At 32.4% G+C, this 20,563-nt stretch overlaps 1 protein-coding gene across 15 annotated transcripts in view; it reads left to right on the top strand.

Moving 5' to 3' along the window:
- LOC118199398 (fat-like cadherin-related tumor suppressor homolog) overlaps positions 1-20,563 on the top strand; it is a 1,041,672-nt gene that overhangs the window by 814,795 nt on the left and 206,314 nt on the right. The window lies entirely within an intron of this gene.

Consider the following 20,563-nt stretch of genomic DNA (forward strand, 5'->3'; position numbering starts at 1 on the left):
TATAAATGCAATAAACGTACATTTTAAGATGTGTTTATTGATTTTATGTTTGTTTCATTTTTAATAAAAGTCTGTTTGACAAAATTTATAGTACATTTAATTGATGTCATTAAAATATAACCAACTGATAATTTTTAAAAGTGTTTGTTTCATTATTGTAATTAAAGTATGATATTACCATTTACACCTTTGATACAAGATATTTTTACTTGCGTATTTAAACCACGTTTAATAGTTGCTGGCACATTTTAAGATAAAAGATTTCCCTCGAGAAAATCCAGGTCTTCTAGTACTGGAAGGTAATTGGCAATAAATAACTTTTAAAAAATAGTACTTGACCAATTTTTAAACTATTTCTGTATATTAGAAAATATTCTTAATATTCATTTGTCCAAACAAAGGTATTGTATCTGGCAGCAATGTACTCATAATATAATTAATGTAAAATAAATCAATATTTTAAACCGTAGAAAGGCTGCATTAACTTTGTGTGAAAGGAATAAAATTTTATCAACAAAGGATGCAAAAATGGTTCAAGGATTTAATGTCAAACCTGTTTGATAAATGAGAAAACTTGAGCTTACACGTTGTCAAATTTTGGATCCTAGTGATTTAACTTCCCTATTCACTCAACGACTCTAAGTATCTCTGCATATAATCAAGTAAAAGACTTGTGTTGTCCTTAAGCTTTAATTTCAAGATTTAATCCCTCATTTGGCTTTTTAATGAATGTAAGGATTATTGCTTTTTTCCCTGTAAATCACATTTCGTTATTATTCAAAATCGTAGAAATTACTCGTTTAATTTATATTTTTATGTAATGGATGAGTAAATATTTGGAAAAATTATTTAGAATTTCTATTCAACTATTGTTAACGAATAATTGTTAGTTAGCTGAATCTATTTTGCATCTGTTGACATGTCCGCTTGGTTGACTGATTGGGGCACTCGAGAGCTATTTATTTAGGAACAGTAAATTTGTGGAAGTCTGTATAAGAGAAACTTGCTTTTATTTTCATTATACTTGTCATCCTGTAATGTAATGCAGTTTTTTCTTGTTAGTCAAAGTGAATGATGAATTTCTTTTCCGTTTCTGCATTGAGTATAAAATGCCTTATTGAAATTTGTAAAACTATTTAAATTATTGCTTATTGGTTTAACATCAGTTTATGGGTTTTTTTCACCCTTAAACTTAGAAGTGTTGGAAGAGCAGATAAGGCTTATTCCAATTTTTGGGCCTTCGCCTCAGTAGGCTTGCTTAATAATAAATAAAATATGCAGTATTTATGGTCCGGGTGTTATAAGGGTAAGATCAAATTCCAGCGCTTTAGTTACAGAAACTTTTGCTTTGAGGACGAAACATCATTGGGGAGAAAAGAAATAATATACTGTGTGTTTAGTGATTTAAACTGTGTGTTAGTATAAATAAAAGCTTTTAGAGAAAAGTGGATGCAGGGTTTAGAGAGTGTGAACAGATTTTCAGGATAGATGGATAAAAACATAGATATTTTATTTATATTCATAGGAAAGCAAGCAGATGCAAGCACTTTTCAGCAGAAATGGTGCAAGGCATTCACTAGCAATTTAAAGTTGCTACCAAATTCATACGTAACAGCTTTAAGCTTAGAACCTAGTACTCAGAATTTACCTTTGCAGGCATTAAAGAAATAACGATGGCCTATTGTCCAATCACAGAAATAATTCTTAGTGCCTGTGCACAGAAATAGCACTAAGAACTGCGTCCTGAAAATTCAATTTATTACTGAAGAGGCGTGTAATGTGAGTAACTGACATGGCTAGAGCAAGCTATTGATGATAAAAGTTCTGCTACCAAGGAGAAAGAGAGTGAAATGTTTTGTCTTGATAACGCAAGACCGCACACATTGTAAGGCGGTCTGAATGTGAAGTAATGTTTGTCTATCATACTGACCCTCTGATTTCTATCTTTTGCGAAATTGCCAAAATCACCTTAATAAAAAGGATTTGAATTGGGAATATGATGTGCGAAGAGCGCTGAATCAATTCTTTGGGCTGAAGCACAGAAGGCACACACGCTAGGCTGCTGAAATTTAAGATTAGGATGTGAATAAGTTATGAACAATAGTCGTAAATGTATCTTAGATTAAAGCTGATTTTTTATTATTTTAAAACTTACTCTAAAAGCCACATTACTTGTAAGATTTGCTATTATTTCAAGCAGTAGCTTCATTTGTGTATGCTTATAAATTTATATGGGAAGTTACGTTACGTATACTAATCGAGCACCTGGGGTCGAGTGGTGTAGATAAATCGTTTGAAAAATAATCAAAATTAAACCATAATTGACTGATTGTCCAACATTGACTGATTATCCAACATTTTTGGGGGGTTTGGGTTCAAAATACTTATCTGAGAAAGGAACCAAAATAAAGCATTTGGTTGAAGAAAGCATATTTTGCATTCGATTCGAGTATATCGTAATATAGTCATATCATTTATTGTTGCTGAAAATGGAAAATAGGCCATCGTTATTTCTTTAATGCCTGCAAAGGTAAATTCTGAGTACTAGGTTCTAAGCTTAAAGCTGTTACGTATGAATTTGGTAGCAACTTTAAATTGCTAGTGAATGCCTTGCACCATTTCTGCTGAAAAGTGCTTGCATCTGCTTGCTTTCCTATGAATATAAATAAAATATCTATGTTTTTATCCATCTATCCTGAAAATCTGTTCACACTCTCTAAACCCTGCATCCACTTTTCTCTAAAAGCTTTTATTTATACTGGTTTTCTCTGTGTTCTGCAGAAAACAAAGCGAATTCTATTTGCTAGAAGCAGCTTACAATTTTCACCAGACGCAACGGTTCTCTACAGCAGCTTTATTTCTTCACATTGTCTTTTCACTTCTCCTCTTTATACAGGTATGTAACTCTCTGGAACGTAACTCTTACCAGAGAGTAGATAACCTTTTTATCTGATCTTGCAGAAAAAAAGGAGAGAGACGGAATTCCTTCCGTCGGCGATAAAGGAAATAAAAAAAAATCACGCTTCAGCCATAATAAAGATTAGCATGTGCTTGGATAGTTTGTGTTGTGCGTATTTCGTTAGAAGTTACATTTCGCTTTGCTTTGAAAGCCTGGAATTTTATTTTCATATTTTCCCTAATTTTCTATGTTTGCTACCGTGTTTGAGTACATTCATTAATTTAGTTTACTTTGCATGCGTTTCCTTGTCACGAATTTCGCTTGGATGCAGCGAGGTATTAGTTCACTGTTTTTAAAAGTGCGCTCAATCTAATTTGCATTCAAGAGAGCTATTTGGGCTGCTGTCCAATCTCTTTTATTTGTTAGTTACCCATCGATTTTATGCAACTAAGGAAGTTTCTTCAAACTTTCTTATTATTGAGTAAATTCTTTAAAACCGTTCAAAATAAACGACTAATGGAGCACTTTTAGTGCCAACACTAAGATGTACGTGTTAAATAATTCTGTTGGCATATCTTCCCTAATTAAACTGGCTGGGATTCAAATTAAGAAGAATTTGTTTATTTTTCGCTGTTTGTATATTGCAAGTAGCTTGATTTTCAAATGAGAGATTTTTTTTAACTGATTCTAGAACATTTCCTATTAGTAAATACAAAGCACTCAAACTCTCCAAGAACATTCTATTCTTTATTTTTGTTTTTAATTTCCTTTTGTTATTTGAATTTTTAAATGCTTTTAACATCCGTTGGTTATACATTTAACTTTAAAATGTCATACCATGTATTTTTAATTTTGTTAGCGTATAACAAAAATGGAATAAGATATCTGGTAAATTCTAAAACAGACATTGTTGATCTCGCATCAAACTTATATTTGTCTAATCTGATTAATAATTTGCTATGAAAACTTAACTTCTTTTCTATATATTATTATATCTCGTGACTAATGTCTTTACCGATCCAAATGAGAAATACAATGGATTGGATTTTTTGTTTATGGAAGGTCTCTTTAAGACTATATGTGAGGCATGGCCAAACTGCTGCTCGCAAGCCCCATGAGGTTCTTTGTCCTTAGCTGCGACTCACCTGCTACAAACAGTAGTTTTATTTTTTAATACAGTTGCATTTTGAAGTAGAAATCATATAATGGCTTGTTTCTCCATCAAATAGTAATTTAATTCCTTAAATTACATTGTGCGTGTAATAATTTAATTGATTTCAAACTGTCCATCGTGAGTTAACTATCAGAGTAATTTTATTCCTGCGAATTACTACAATGGTCGTGTTATTTTTAGAGTATGTAATGGTCATTGGGATAGCACAAAAGACATGCAAACTGATATAAAAATTAACGAACTTTTATATACTTATCAACATTTTTTATACAACCGCATTCTAATTGAACTTAATTATCATTGCCGTTTAAAATGTAATATATTTTTCGCCTAAATTATACCCGATATGATTTGTAAATGATTTCTTATATTCGCTGACCTTGCGTTGCTTTGCGTTCAAATCAGGTTTATTTATTGAAGAATTTGTCTGAAATATTTATTGCCTGTAAATTTGGTATTTATGTTTAATGTTAAGAAACTGAGCTTGTTCTTTATGCAAATGCTATGTTCGCCATTGAGGTCTTACTTGAAAAGGATATTTCCTTTGGCTCAAGAAATAAAAAAATGACGTCTTTATGAGTTCAAAATCAGACACACATACGTCAAAGCACAGAAATTTCCTTTATGGGTGCTATCTGTCAGCGTGAAAGGAGTCTGTTGGGTCCGATTAAAGATTCATGTATAGGGCCCTAAGGAGGCTGTAGATGATCCTTAAACAGAGAACCTTTCAGGTTAAGTATTTTCATCCGGGTTTTTCTGTTCTTTACGAGGTTTTGATTCAGTAATAAATTGCTCCTGATTTTAAGGAGATTACTAAACTCATATAGACGTAATAAAAGAAAATTGTTATGTAATGTTCCCATGGACATACCAGACGCTCTTTTTCCCCCTCGGATTTTTCCATTTCTTAGATTTTTATTGAATCAGAAGTTTTAATCTGTTTCAATCTATTTAAAGCGTCAGGAGTATTTACTAACAGTCATAAATAATATTTATTACTTCTGCTACACTGGGCTTAATCTGTTGGTATTAATAATGTTTTCCAGACTCCTTTAGAGGCATGGAAAGGGGAAAGAAACTTTAATTGCTTTGTTGCAAGATCTGTCTCTTGAGTGCTAGTTTCGCAAAAGACACTCAAATCTCCTCCTCCCTTCCAACCTTTTTCATTATTTTATTTCATTTGAATACATTTTAAGCCAGAATATTCCGTATCATAAATACGATTTCGGGAGTTAAATAAAAACACAAGTAAATAATAAACTTTTAAACAATAGTATCTTCATTATCCGTGTCAAAAATATAATGAACAGTACTTGCCAAATAATTTTTTTAAAGCTAAGGTATGGGATAGGTAATTAATTGTAACTGTACCTAAATTACTGAAATTGCCGTAGTTTTCTTCGTGCAGGCAGCTTGGAGGTTTTTAAATCTTTTTACTCTTAATTCTTAAGGAAACTTTTTTTAATCTGTTTCGCTGTTAATTCTGAAGCTTTTGTCAATGCTTCTTATCCTTCAGATATTAACCATTATAAATTTAATTTTCGAGGAAATTTTATTTCGTATTATGGTGTAATACATATCATTGAGTCTGCTTTGATAATTCAGTCTGGTTGTGTCATCATATTTAACTGAAACTCAAATCTATACCAATAACATATGAAAATGTAACTGAAATTCAAATCTATACATATAATATATGAAATAAATATAATACGGAGAACATTTATGAAATCTTTACTTGCTTGGGAAGATAGATTATGAGGCTTTTTAATTCTTGTTATCTTTTGCACTCTTAATTCTCAAGTTTTTTAGTTCTTATCTGCTTTCAATCTTTATTATAATGAAAGCTCTATTTTTTTTCAAACTCTGCTGTCCGCTTCGTTGCATTTTTTTTAACATTTGACAATAAAATGAAGGAATGAGGGTAAATGCATACATGCGATAATGACACGTATTGAGAAAATAGCAAATTGCACTGATCAGCATTGGTTTTTGTTACCAAAATAAATAAAAAAATTAACGATTGATCATTTTGAGATTTTTATTTCGTTAATAAAATTAAAATTCCCCCCATCGAATACCGTTGTTTTGCAAGAGATCTTTGCATTGTTGCTTTGGCTTTATGTCAGTTGTTAAGCCAGTTTAGCTGTCTTTCCAAACCCAGACGTATGCTATATTCAGTCAGACTGGCTTTAATGATTTTGTTCGTAACTTTCATTTAGCTTAGGTTAAGACTGATTTATTGGCATTAAGATTAAAGGCAGGAAATCTGTTCATAAAAGCACAAATGCGTACAGAGTTCATCTGAGACTGCAAGAGTTACTTTTAAAGAACAAATTTTTCTAAAAAAAGAAATTATTGAATGCTACAAAGACGTTCACGCGTTGTTTCAAAATATGAAACACAAACATATTCTTGAAAAATTAAAACTGTTTACAGATATTTGGAAAACAAATTTAAAAGCATTTTTACTTCGTAATAATATAATCATTTCTGTCAATACCCTTTGATTGTGTTGTATATATGAAAGAATGATATAAAAATGATTATAATAAAACTTCTGTTCTACAACATAAATTTCGAGAAACGATTTTAATATAGTTAAAGAAATATGACTTTGCTTTACTTTTTGGAATAACATTTCGATATTTAAAGTACTGTTGCTTTTTATGTCAGTAGGGCAGCATAAAGAAACCGAAGCATTACATTAAAGATGCTGCCATTAAAATCAAGAAGTTCTTCGAGGGACTGAAGAATGTAGCTTCTAAGCTTCTAAGTCTTTAAAATGTCTTCAGAAAGTTTATTTCTGCTTTTCTACATCGAAACAAATTTAGCGACAAAGTAAATGACAGTGGATGTAAAGGAGGATTTCTTCTGTAAAAGCAAATTCTCCGAAACTGGTGAAGCCAAAATTAAAGACGAAATTTTTTGTTTATCTTCAAATTAGAAAACTAATGAGTGATTCAGAGGTTGGAACGCACACTGAATAAGACTGAATCTGATGCGCTAGAGCCCTTTATACGCGTAGAAACGAATGTCATAGGTAATCAAAAAAATTACGTAGAATTAATTAGTGAGTTTCTGAAGCATTAGAAAGCATTGGGTTACAACATGTTTCTTGAGATTAATTTTCTAAACTCTTGTCTTGATTGCTCCTCCTCCCTTTCCTCCCAAGAACTTGATACCCTAAATCAAGAACAGGTGAAACATATCCATCATAATAAATGCACAAGACATTTTATAAAGGAAAATGGAGCTCCAAATTGTTAATCAGTTATTGTTAAACTCTAAAAGGAATTTTCTGGAGGCAAAAGGCAAATCGATTGAAATATTACGTAAATATATATATTATGTAATATATATTTGTAATAATAAAATTCCATAGTCAAGAATACACTTAAAATTCTAACTGTATGTTCTTTTCATTTTTAATGGCGACGTTCTCTTATTTGAAAGTACGTGAAATTAAATCCACAGCCCCGTAGTCAAGTTGTTTTTCCCGCCTTTTCTACACGTACAGTTTTAGAATATTCTCGAAATATTTAAAGCGAACTGGAATGGCTGACGAGGCTGACGTCATTTCTTGGAAGCTCCGCCTTTCCAGAGGCTATAAAACGACTCGCAAAAGGAATATCGGAGCTTTTTCTTAAATGTCACGCTGCAGTAAACTTCATACAAAAAGTTATTAGTAATTCTTTTTATTTACTCCGGATATCTGATTTTTGTAACTGCTATTTCTCCTGAATAATAATAAATGGATCCTGTTTTTTAAACTTATCGTCTAATTATTTAAGCTACGACTAAAGCTGATACATCACATATATATATATATAACGTTTATATAACTTAATTAATAATTACAATCATTTGTAAAATAATGGCGATTTTTACTAAACAAAACATCGCAAAAGTACTAAAGTACTTTAAAGCTCACTTTTTCAGGTCTGTATAATGAAAAATATATCAAATTTTGTCCTTCAATGATTTAACACTATTAGGATTTTCGTAATTAATGACTTAATACTATTTGAATTTTCGTAGATTTCGCAGGGCGAAATGAGATTAATAAAAATTTAAGAAAATCACTTTTGCTGAAGAAGTTATCATGTGTGAGATCTGATTGCGAATTTGAGATACTCTTTAGATGAATACTACTCACGTATACGAGTGTTCTGTATCATTATTGAATAAAGAAATAAAAATTTTGTTTTAGTTGAATAATTGGTTAAGAATATTTACACTGAATTCCTTGTCTCTTTTAATTTTAAACTTAAGACAAATGTGCTTTAAATACTTGAAATTGTCACTGATTTGTTACGTACGTAAGGTATACGTTAAATATTCTGAAATATTTTGCTCCGATTTCAGTCATGAAGGACCCGTAAATATATTGTCAAACGTTACATTTTATTCTTTCAAAAAATCATGAAAAATTCTCACAGGCGCATTTTGTGCCGCAGTACTGTAAATTTCTTCCATGTGTAATGTAAATAAGAGTCTTGAGAAGTCCTCCGGTCATTTCTTCTTTGGTCAGTTATATCCGGTGCGCTTAGCTTTTCTCTTGTCCCATGAAATAAAAAATAAACTTTTGCATTCGATTTTTCGAAAATCATCTCGTTTGCATTACGGCTATCTCTTCCCGCCATTACCAATTAGTAATTGTAATAATTATTTTCGTTTATGCCTAACATTTTTTAATTATTCTCAAGAATTCAAATTTTTCAAATTTCTCAATTTTTCTTAATTATTCTCAAAATTCTCTCAGGAATTGATGAAACAATAAATTCTCAAAAATACTATCTCAGGAATTGACGCAACAATAGCTAACTTCAACCCTGAGATTCCAGAAGTTTTGGAAATTATACATTTGTGATATATCAGATTGTGACGTCATAAGATTCGTTTGGTCTCAGCCGTTTCAGAGTTACTCACAAAGCATTCCACGGAGAGAGCAAAAAGATAGACTTGACTTCGGCAGCTTTAACTATATATACCTATTAATAAATTAAATCAAATATTTGAACACATTACTTATTCAGCTTGGAATAAGGAGTTGGTAAATAGTAATAAATTATTTTGCAAATGTGAAAATAATAAAAATAAGCGTGTCCGGTATTGAAATTCATTAATTCTTTTGTATTACACTCAAATAAAAATTCAAAATGGAGTACTTGTTTTTGCCAATCGTATTCAAGAAATTTTTATACCATTTTTTATACCATTTACATTTTTGAATCAGTTAAGAATTATGTTTAGAAACATTTCGTGATAAATCAACTAAAAATTTCTCTTCATAATTATTTCTCATTGTTCTTCTTGGTAAGAAGAGTGCATTTATTTTAATGGAATATAACGCAATTTATCTAAATTCATGTATCAACGTTAGTTCACCTTCTATGAGAGGACCGAAGTCCTTCTGGTGTCTTGTGTTTTCAAGCTCCCGAATGTTAACATGAATAAATGTTTTTCAATTTGGTTGATTTGTTGGTGCAAAAGTAAAAAAAAAAATATTTCTTTCCTAAATTAAGCAAGTTTTCTAGTTTTGTTTTCAGATTTTACAGAATTTACTTCTCCATCCTTTTGAAGTTTGCACGCTTTTAGACTTTTCCGAATTTCAGGAATTTTTTTGTATGGCTAGGAACATTTCCATAACAATTGTATTATGTAGTTTAATGCATGTATTTGGTTACTTATATGATTAGAAGAATAACGGGATTATCTTGTTTTCAAGTGGGTAGTTCTTACAGAAAGCCATATGCTGCTTGAGAATTTCATAGAGAACAATACATTCGACGTAGAAAGAGTATGATTATTAAAAGTCATCAGCCCTTACATTTTTTGTATATCAACTCTAACAAATAAACATTTAATTAATGACAACTGGCAGAAGATTATTGGTTCAATGTTTTATTGTAAATCCATTGCTGAAATGTCAAGTAAAACATAATCCTTCTGATTAAAGCGATGTAATAGAATTTCGAGCCACCTCACCTTGACAGGTTTTTTTTTTTCCATAGGTATTCTTTCTAGGCAAATAGCTCTTGAGGTTTTTTTTTTCCTGAATAATATAATATTATTATGTTTTTTAATTCAATGGCGGGCCCTCAGCCGACTTCGGCTTGGCCACTACTAAGGGCAAAAATAGTGGTCACTTTATTATGGAGGCATCCAATAAGTTGGCCACCTTTGCCTCCTATTAAAGGACATGCCTTCTCCGGGATTCGAACCCAGGCCCTTTGGTATTGCAGTCGGCTCCCCTAACCACTATACCGTCTAGGCGACGTAATGTTATTGTAAATATTGTAATAATACTTATATAGTTAATTATACTTAGAAGTATACTTATTAATATTATAATAATACTTATGATTTTTATAATTAATAAGCTTAAGATAAGCTTATAGCTTTATAAGCTTAAGCTAATACTTTCCGCTTATTAAGGCATGCAGTCATATCTCAGTGCAATAATAAATTAATGTCACAGTTTAATTACGGAATTTTTTATGATTAATATTATGTAGAACTTGCTTTAACCATTTGCCTAAAAGAATGGAAACCTTTTGTCAACTGTTTCAAGTTGATTTAAAAAAAAATATTTTTGCATGCCTTTTGTTCTGGGTATTTTATACTTTCACTTACATCAGTCAGAATAGGCACTTTGCAAACTTTCTAAAATCAGAATTTATTAGTAAATGATTTACTGTTAATGTATATATCAAAATAAATGAAATCATCCTTACAACGCCTTTTTCTTACAACTCTTTCCTGCGACACTAGTCTGGAAACTTTCCGAAAAATAATCCTTAAATATATTATGAAAAACGAGTTATGAAATATGTTAAAAGTTTGCTAACTTAATTAACTTCAAACGCTAAGCTAATGATAGACTTATTGTATTGCGTAATAGTAGACACAAAATAAACTTTCCCACTAATTCTAGTTCTGTCCTCTGTAATGGCACAATCGACACTTCTAGTATTTACTGACCTTTTTCAAACGTCTGAAGCCCGGAAACTGAACAAATTGCATCCTTTTGAATCTCTATGCACTGTAACAAACTTCTCTTCGGGAAATGACAAATTCGCGTGACCATTCTGACGTAGGCGTGGCACGATGGTGTTACCTGTCGTACATCAAAGCTACGTGGGATATGTCATGTCTGAAGAACTTTTAGTTATGGTCCAGAAGCGTGAAATGAGATTACGCAGACCTTTGTTAAATTCTTCTCCGCGTACAGAAGTCTACCAGAATATTGGAAAAGAACAGTAAGGCTTTTCAAAGTGTTTGACCACTTTCATTTATTGAACAAGTTGCTTAAGAAAGAGGTCAGCAACTTTTTCGCTTCAAGAATTATACCAATGTGTAACTTTGAAGGATCTCTCGATGACATAATATACCAAATACTAAATGTCACCTACATGAGACTAAAGCGTTGTCGAAGAATAGTTCAAAGATGATTTATATATATGTATATATAAACGATTTAATTATTGTCATTATAAATTGTTTGCTTAATTAAACAACATATAATTTTTCAGAATTCATGAATAATCATGAATTCATCAGATGTTTAATTTAAATAGCATTTTATGCGCACTGGCAATTAAAACAGTTAATTCCAAATTCGTAATTACTTCTACTGTTACTAACTGAGGCGTCCAATAAAAAGCATTGGAAGATAAGAATTTAATTTTAGAGAAAAGAAGCTCGAGGAATGTTTTCTGAATATTTTAAAAATTAGATATTATAATTATAACAGCCTCGTACACTATCGTGAATGCCTTTTTTAGAGTTAAAAATTACACATTTCTGCAGTAAATTCCTTCATGAGGTCTAAATTGTACAAAATATTCCTTCATGATGAATATTTTGTACAATTTAGACCTTACTCTGAAGTTGGTTGTATGGTTGTATCAATCACCATATTTATAAAGTAAGTTTTTATCGGAAAATTACATCTTTGAGCAGAAAAGGAACTGCTATTAAAATAAAAGTTCCCTCCCATAGGCCAGTTTTAAAACTGTAAATATAATTACTTATAATTACAAATACAGTGCCCATAGCAAATATTAAAACGACTAAGAAAAACGAATTTTTAGTAGTTATGAACGAAAATATCATAATCATGGTGGTTATGAGTGACCTAAAATCCTCATATATTTCGGAAACTTGGGAACCTTTCGTCAAATCATTCAAAATCAGTTAATCATTAAAATCAGTTAAATTAGCTAATGATTGGTTTTACTTTGTAGGGTCATTAGGGTTTTGGATGCTGGAGACGTGAAAGATGTGCACTGCCCCCCGCTGAGACGTCCACCACCTTTTAGTTCGGGCACCACTTGTACAGTCATTAGGGTTTACGTTGCTTAAAAAACGGGGGAGACGTGAAAAATGTGGGATTCGAACTCTGGACCTCCCGAATACCCATCGAGTGTGCTTCAAGTTACGCCAAAGGCATGCGAAAGTGAGGGAGAAAATACCTTGTACTCCTCCTTTTAAAGGGCGACTGGGAATGAGGGAACCCAATCGCCAAATCCTGGTGTCGACAAATTAGCTCACACCACCTTTTAATTCAGGCGCCACTGGTACAGTCGTTAGGATTTTTGATGCTGAAATGAAAAATGTGCAGTACCCTCTCTGAGATTCAAACTCCGGACCTCCGGAATACGCGTCGAGTGTGTTTCCTGTTAAACCACGAAGCCATGCGGAAAGGAGGGAGAAAATGCCTTATAACTTTCTAACGAGCCAAGCTGGACGATGTAGTGGTTACTGGAGACTGACTGCTAATCTGAACATGATAAGGATGCGAATTCCGCGTTAGGCTTGGATATTCGTATGTATCTTTTCTCGCTTCTCACGGGTGCGATATCGGGGCTCCCTATAGTGAATCTTCGAGAATGTCTCGAAAACTTTCTTCAGAGCAAGGTTTCGATCCTAATAGGGGAGGGGAAAGAAACTAAAAAGAAAACTTCCTATTGTGAATGAATTTCCTTCTATTCCTTATACTGCAAGCTGGAGTTAAACTACTAAGAAATTCCAGCTTAGATTTGAAAGTTATGCACTACGAAGGCCTTTAGTGAAATCTCTGTGATGATCTAAAGATTGTAGCGTTACTGATAGGACTGCTGGCAATTTTTACCAAATATTTTTGTTTCTTTACTCCAGTTAAATAGATGAGCCAAGGATAGCCATTGGATCATAAAAAAACCTAAAAGTTCTATTGCTACATAATTTATATCTTATTGCCATAATCTAAGGAGCACTGTGTACATAACAATATACGAAAATAAAATTAGAATGTAAAAATTTGATTATTCATGCATAATTGCTAGTTAAAGTAATTTTAATTAATAACCTAATAAGATCATCGATTAAAATAATCGTCGTAATTGAACTTTTACTTAAAAATAATCTTCTGATAGATTAAATAAACAGTCTACATCATTTTTAAGTATTTGAAAAATATTACTACCGTGATAAAAAAAGTGTGCATCTTCGTTAACGAGTCTAATAGCTAAGGAAGACACGTCAGTATAAAATGTAAAACTGGAGGAGAAGGATCCGTAGATTGTCAGAGATATTAAACAGAAAAAAAAAAGAATTATTTTCTGCTCTTGAAGAGGAGGGACCTATATTTGTCATCATCAATAGTCGAGAGAGATTTGTGTAAAATTTACGTCAGTGTAAGTTCCCCTCTCTATCATTTTTCATTGTTAACAGGTAATGCCTAAGATGATTTTGTAAAGTATGTAAATGAGATTATGAAGTAAACTAACAGTTTTACTAGTAATAATTTTACAATAAGCACAGAAGGTTTCATGTGGGGAATATAACAAAAGAATAAGAAATTAACGGATGATACATGGAAATATTTGGCATGTGAACAAGCAAATGAAGTTATTTTTATTTTTTAAAAGCGTAGAGTTAGTAACTGCATTATGTTGTTGTTCCCCTTTTTTATGGAATCTTTCCAAATTTGCATTCCGAAGTCTGTCTATGTAATTTGCACGATTCAATTCGCTATCTAAATTTTATGCATCCCAGGTTTTATCGAATACACTTCCTGCTGCAATAAAAGTTTGAATATTTTGCCGTTTTGTAAATAAAAGAGGTTGAAAATGAATTTTTCTTTTAATTAAATTCCACCCGCGTTTGAATCTCTAACAAATCGATAACTAGGATTTCCTAAGAATTTAATAGGAGCTAACATGATAAGAACGCGGACAACGCTCATAGTGCATTGCAAATTAAACTTTTTAAACTAGAAAGGACAAAAATCAATTGAAGAACTTCACCGAGAAATAAATTAGTACGTGCGAACGTAAACACTTGCTAATTAAAACAGTCTTGGCACTTTTATAAAGAGGGAACAAAAAAACCGTTTTCGCCTGAAGGAGCTGTAAAATGGAAAATAAGGAAACATTTTCCAGTTCTTAAACTAACCTAAAACCGGGAAAGGGAAAATAGGCGGATACAAAAGATCTTTTGTTTGATGAAATGAAAAGAAAAATAATTGCTAACAGCTTCAGTTTTCGGGATTCGAAGATTCGAAAAGAAGTATGTCCTTCAGTGGACAATCATTGGGTGCATCGTTGCCACGTGACGCGAAAAATGATGGATTGCTTTGTCTGGGCTTGATGGAATCGCTTGGATAACTTTTCATCAGTTGTTTCTCCTGGAGATTCTAGTAGAGAAAGGGGTATGCGTCTCAATTACGTTTAGGGTGGACTGTTCAAATTCCTCCCAAGCTAAGAATTTTTGTTGTTGCAATGCTTTATTTCTATTGATTCGCCTTTGCTCACTTCAGAACTATTATTTTTTCTTTCGCTTTTGGGACTCAGCCCATTCGTTACTTTTAGAACACTACAGTTCTTTTTCTTTGGTTTTGAGAAGTTGTGGTTTTCGTTGATAAGAGAAATGCAAAGAAATTTTGATTTCCTAAAGTTTAAAGTAAATGAAAGTTTTTAATTTTTTTTATTACTTTATTTCGTTTAGTGGTGTCCTGCGTTCAAAAGACTTCACAAAGTTTTTTTTTTTTTTTGTTTTTTTGTTTGTTTGGGTTATCTTCAAAAACATTTCATTCCCATTTTTTAAAATTTATTTATTTATTTATTTTCTGTCTTTCATAAACAGTCGCTATGAAGCTGCTTTAAACATCACCAAAACTGCAAATATAATAAATTGTAAGGTTTTCCTAGATTTTCTTTTTCCCAGTTTATTGACGTCATTTTGAACACTTTTATGCTGCCTGTAAATGGCGTCATTTATTTTAAATTTATGAGTAATTTAGATCCCAAAGAATGTGTTACATAAATTACACGTTAAATGTAAATATAAATTCCTGTTGACTTCTGTAGTTTTGATCCCTAAACATTTTTAACTGCATAAACTATAATTAATGTTTTACTAGCTTCCTTTCTTAAAATGTATTTAATTTTTGCATCGCAGTGGTGTAATTTTTACGCTATTAATTGTCCAACGATCAGTACAACAATTATTTAAGAATACCTAGTATTTTGTAACGATTAATGAAATAATTAGGAAAACAAATAAATTATAGTCCAAAAAGTTTAAAGTACTAACCTCTTTCTGTACAGTCAAAGCTTATTTTTACATTACAGTATTTCATAAATCATGGAATCTGTCATTTAGAAGTTTTAATATAAATATTTCACTAGTAATTATTTACTTGCTTTCTTTGAAATCTATACCTCTGAAATGGTGTCCTAGTTGGAAAACGTTTTCTTAAAAGGTGGACATCAATGAACCGTCAGACATTGTTGTACTTAGCACAAATTTGTTCATAAAGTATTAGATTCGCTGTTGCTTGTGTTTCATCAATAATATCAAAAGCACTCGACGTCTATCTGCTAAGGATGCTATCGTGGAGGACGTTTAAAGAAAATTAGCGAGTGTCTACGTTATACAAGGAAAAAGCCATGAAAACTCTGTGCAGCCAATCATTTCGCGGGACATCGAAATCGGGTCGTACTACCACCAGGGTTCAGCTATCTTCTACATTTAGCCACTGGTAAGCGCCAAGTAGATTTTTAGAAATAAAAAGTTTTTTTCATCTTTTAGAAATAAAAAAAATACCATGCCTATCTTCTTCTTTCTGTACATTAAAAATGAAGTTTTCTTTTTGAAATATTAAATTAAGCACTGTTATTACGTTGATAAGAAGTTTCTTTTAGTCACTATATTTAGACAACTGTTGTTTGAAAAACTGTGCTCGAGTACGAATACCAAAGGAATAACCGAAGGTAAATGAATAATGATTAGAGTAATTTTTAACAACGGTTTAAAAACGAGTCATGTAGAATTGTTGATAAGACAAGACTACTACTTTTTTATAACAGCGGCTAAGCAAGACAGTGAGCTGAATTCATTATCTTCTGTTTCCGATTTCCCATCTGAAACATATTCATGCTATGGGGTTTATTACTAAATAATCCAGATAATTTGTGTCAATTGATACCAGGTCTTTTCTTACCTGTAATCCTGTAAGCAAACCTGCAAATCAACCTACAGTGGATGGACAAAAATATGGAAACACCTTGTGAAATGCATGTTTGAAAAGAAAGATTGATTTTAATGAAATATGTAGGTGGCGCTGGCATTTTTGACTACTGACGCCACCTATACAACTTCGTAAATGTGCTAAACAGTTCAGTTGTTGTCGGAGTACTCTTATGTGAAGTTGTCATTGCATTATGTCAGTTAACAGATTTCGAACGTGGGCAAATTGTTGGAGCACGTATGGTAGGTGCTTCCGTAAGCAAGGTAGCCGAGGTATTTAGTGTTTCAAGAGGTACTGTATCGAAGATTTATTCCGCATATTTGAAAAGCGGAAAAACATCATCTGCTAAATCACAGCACGGACGAAAGTGTGTCCTGAGTGATCTTGACAGACGATCATTAAGGACAACTGTGACGAAAAATAAGAAGACCACAGCTGCAAAAGTTACTGCTGAAATGAATGTTGTGTTTCCGAACGCTGTGAGTACCAAAACAATTAGAAGGGATCTTCATAAACAGGGAATTGCTGGCCGTGCTGCAATTGAGAAGCCACTCATCAGTGATGCTAATGCCCGTAACAGGAAAAGGTGGTGTTTAAGTCATAAAGCCTGGACTATAGAGCAGTGGAAGCGAGTAATATGGTCTGACGAGTTTTCTTTCACATTGTTTCCCACTTCTGGCCGAGTTTACGTCTGGAGAACGCCATCTCAAGCCTATAATACAGACTGCTTGTTGCCAAGAGTGAAACATGGCGGGGGTTCTGTTATGGTTTGGGCAGCATATCGTGGTTCTCTGCTAGCCCCATGATAACTGTGTCAGGGCACATGACTGCCAAGACTTATGTGAACATTTTGGCCGATCAAGTTCATCCCATGGTACAAACTTTGTTCCCCGATGGTGATGGTGTCTTCCAAGACGACAAAGCCCATGTTCACACAGCTCACATTGTCCAGGACTGGTTTTCTGAGCACGAGGATGAGTTGTCCCATCTCCCCTGGCCACCACAGTCACCAGACCTGAATATTATCGAACCTTTGTGGTCTACATTGGAACGGAAAGTGCGTTCTCGTTATCCACCGCCAACATCGTTATCTGAACTTGCCACCGTTTTGCAGGAATAATGGTATAATATTCCCTTGGCAAACATACAGGAACTGTATTTATCCATTCCGAGAAGACTGCAAGCTGTTTTGGATGCCAACGGGTTTCACACCATATTAAGCAAAGAAACATGTTTTTTTAAAGGTGTTTCCATATTTTTGTCCAACCCCTGTATCTGCTATAAACTTTATAAAATAAAATTTATCCTTAGCCTTTTTTCCACTACAGTTATATCGTAAATTGATTTAACATCAGTTTGTAAATGGTACTTATATTTAGATAATATAGCTTATTGTATCAAATATGTATAAACATTATTCTACTTGTGAATTATATTTCTAAAATAAGAAATAAGGTTTTAAAATATATAATAGTGACTTTATACTCTTCTTTCAGACCTTTCTGCTCGATTAATTCGAGCAAAGTGCACTTTATATTTCAGCAAACATCCTTCGCATTTGCATAGCATTTAAAAACATAACTAATGGAGAAACTAGTTGATTTTCAAGCTTCATCTGTTACTAAATGAAGCAGGACAGAAACTAGGCAACTGGGAACATCTTGAACTGCGCTGTTCTTGGGTGTCTGATTAGTGCTTCAACTTGTGTCATACAAACTCAGATTCGTATAAGCTTTCCAGGGATTAGATCCTCTTCTTCTTAGCCAATTAACTGCACTCATTTAAAGTTTGTCACTAAGTTTAAATCAATTAATCAATTAGCAGACCACAATACAGTACACGGCAGACATTAACATCTGAAGAGAATTTTGCAAGCGAGGCAAAGATCTTAAATTAAGCCCTTTGAATCCTACTGAAATTTTATCTTTTATCATCAATAAAACAAGAGTCAAGCTTAGTACAAAGTATGTTCTTCATATGCAAATTTCATTTCACGGGATATCAAAATTACAATTCTGACTTGTTCTTAGACTTCAAGTACATCTGGATTCCACACGATACAGTTTAATGAGAATTTGATATGATGTTCTCGTATTTAAAAATACTCTTATTTATATTTTATTGTTACCTCTCAGAAATCAAAGGTTTGGTTTCAGTGGCAGGTTTATTTAATTAACCTTGTTTGATTTATTACATCTCATTTCATTTCATGCTTTTTGTCTGCCTTAAAGCCATACTTTTATTTATATACATTTCTAAATCTGATGCCTATTTCGCTGTTTTTTTTTTAATTCTGTGAAGCTTATTTTTTCCGTTTTTGTGCAATTATTGCTTACACGACAACCTAATAAGAACGCTTATTAGGTAATACTCTTTGGATTGTCTTCTTGATCAATGTTAAGTTTAAAATCTTTCAATATGTTATGCATGTGGTCATCTTGGTTAAATTTGTCTCTTAAATGAAAGAAAGGGATAAACTTGTATTTTTAATAATAGTAATTCTTTTTTATGGTGTGTGTGTGTGTGTGTGTGTGTGTGTGTGAATGGCGCAAAGATACCAGAGAACTTGTTATCGGTTTCTATTGTTCAAAAACTTCCTTTAGTTCTTTAGTACTATTTTTCTTTTCCGCCTTCATCTTATAAAACAGTTGTATTTTTACCATCCGTCTATTAGCATTAGCTATTGCTGTTCATTTTTTACTTGTGTAAACGAATTGATGTATTTATTGTAATGGGCAAATATAATATTAATAATTTTCTATCACATTACTATCCTTCATAATATGAAAGAACATTCAAGTGGAATTTTCAACAACGCGTTTTCTGGTCTTTATATAAAACATGCATAAATGCCTGATTTTTCGAATTACAATAGCTTTGCGGTTTTCCTTTTCATTTGCTGTCCTTTGAATTGAAGCACTTTTATATAATTAGTTTATCTATATCTCTTTACTATATTAGCAGTCTTTTAGATGATTTTAATAAACGCGTTTCGCTTGTGGTTTTAAGTAGAAATTAAGAAGGAAGCACATATCGTTATCGTGTTTTGTTAAATGCATAACTGTAAATTTTTCAGTCTTTTAACAACCCAATCGTAATATTACTATTTTTCAAAGTAGTTGGAACATGCAAGGAATCTTTGAATAAACCGTCTTGTTGGTTCTCTATGAATTCTAGCATCATTACAGGATAAATATTGGGTGTTTTTTGGAAATAATTGAGAAATTATTTATTGTTAAAAATAATTTTTAAAAAGGAAAAGCAGAGCGTTTTCTCGCAGGGGTAACTTTTTTCGTTGGAAGAAATTTTGAAAATTTGGTTAATTTTTTTTTATTCGAACTCTGCGCTACTCAAGATTCGTGTTATTTAAGAATTGTCGCAATTTTAGACCGTGCTTTTCAAGACTTCTTAGTTTCAAATTATCCGAAGGAAACTTGTATGCACGTGCAATTCAAGACAAAAATCTTCGCCCACCCCCCATTTTTTATACCTCAGAATTCAAAACTTAAACTCAGGACAACTGAATTCAGTTGGCTGCCTTTGACAGAATAAAGTAAATAATTATTATAAAAAAGTGTAAGTGAATAACAGAAGAAGGATTTTCCTTGGCTTTATTTGCTGTTTATTTTTATGTTAACAAAAATATTGTTTCCCGAGAATGCATATTTATTATCGCTAACTCGGTGATGTAGAGATGAACGTTCTGGCTTCTCATACAGTCGGTGCTATTTTAAATTCCTATCACCGACTAAATGAGAAGTGATGTTCACGAACGTTTATAAACTCTATTCTAAGAAATATAGCTAAATTTAGTTAAAAAGTCGTAACCCCCCCCCCAAAAAAAAAGAACTTGTTAATCGCGGTCCTGAACTGCATAAATTAAGCTTGGCATTTTGTGTCAGTCTGTAATTTAGGTACTTTTAGGGAATGAAGATATTTTTAGCTATGTGATCAGCCAGTTAGGGAAAAA

This window comes from Stegodyphus dumicola, chromosome X1, assembly GCF_044657685.1.
Source record: "Stegodyphus dumicola isolate Sdum_Otavi_A_Nest chromosome X1, ASM4465768v1".
In the NCBI taxonomy this organism is placed as follows: Eukaryota; Metazoa; Arthropoda; class Arachnida; order Araneae; family Eresidae; genus Stegodyphus; species Stegodyphus dumicola.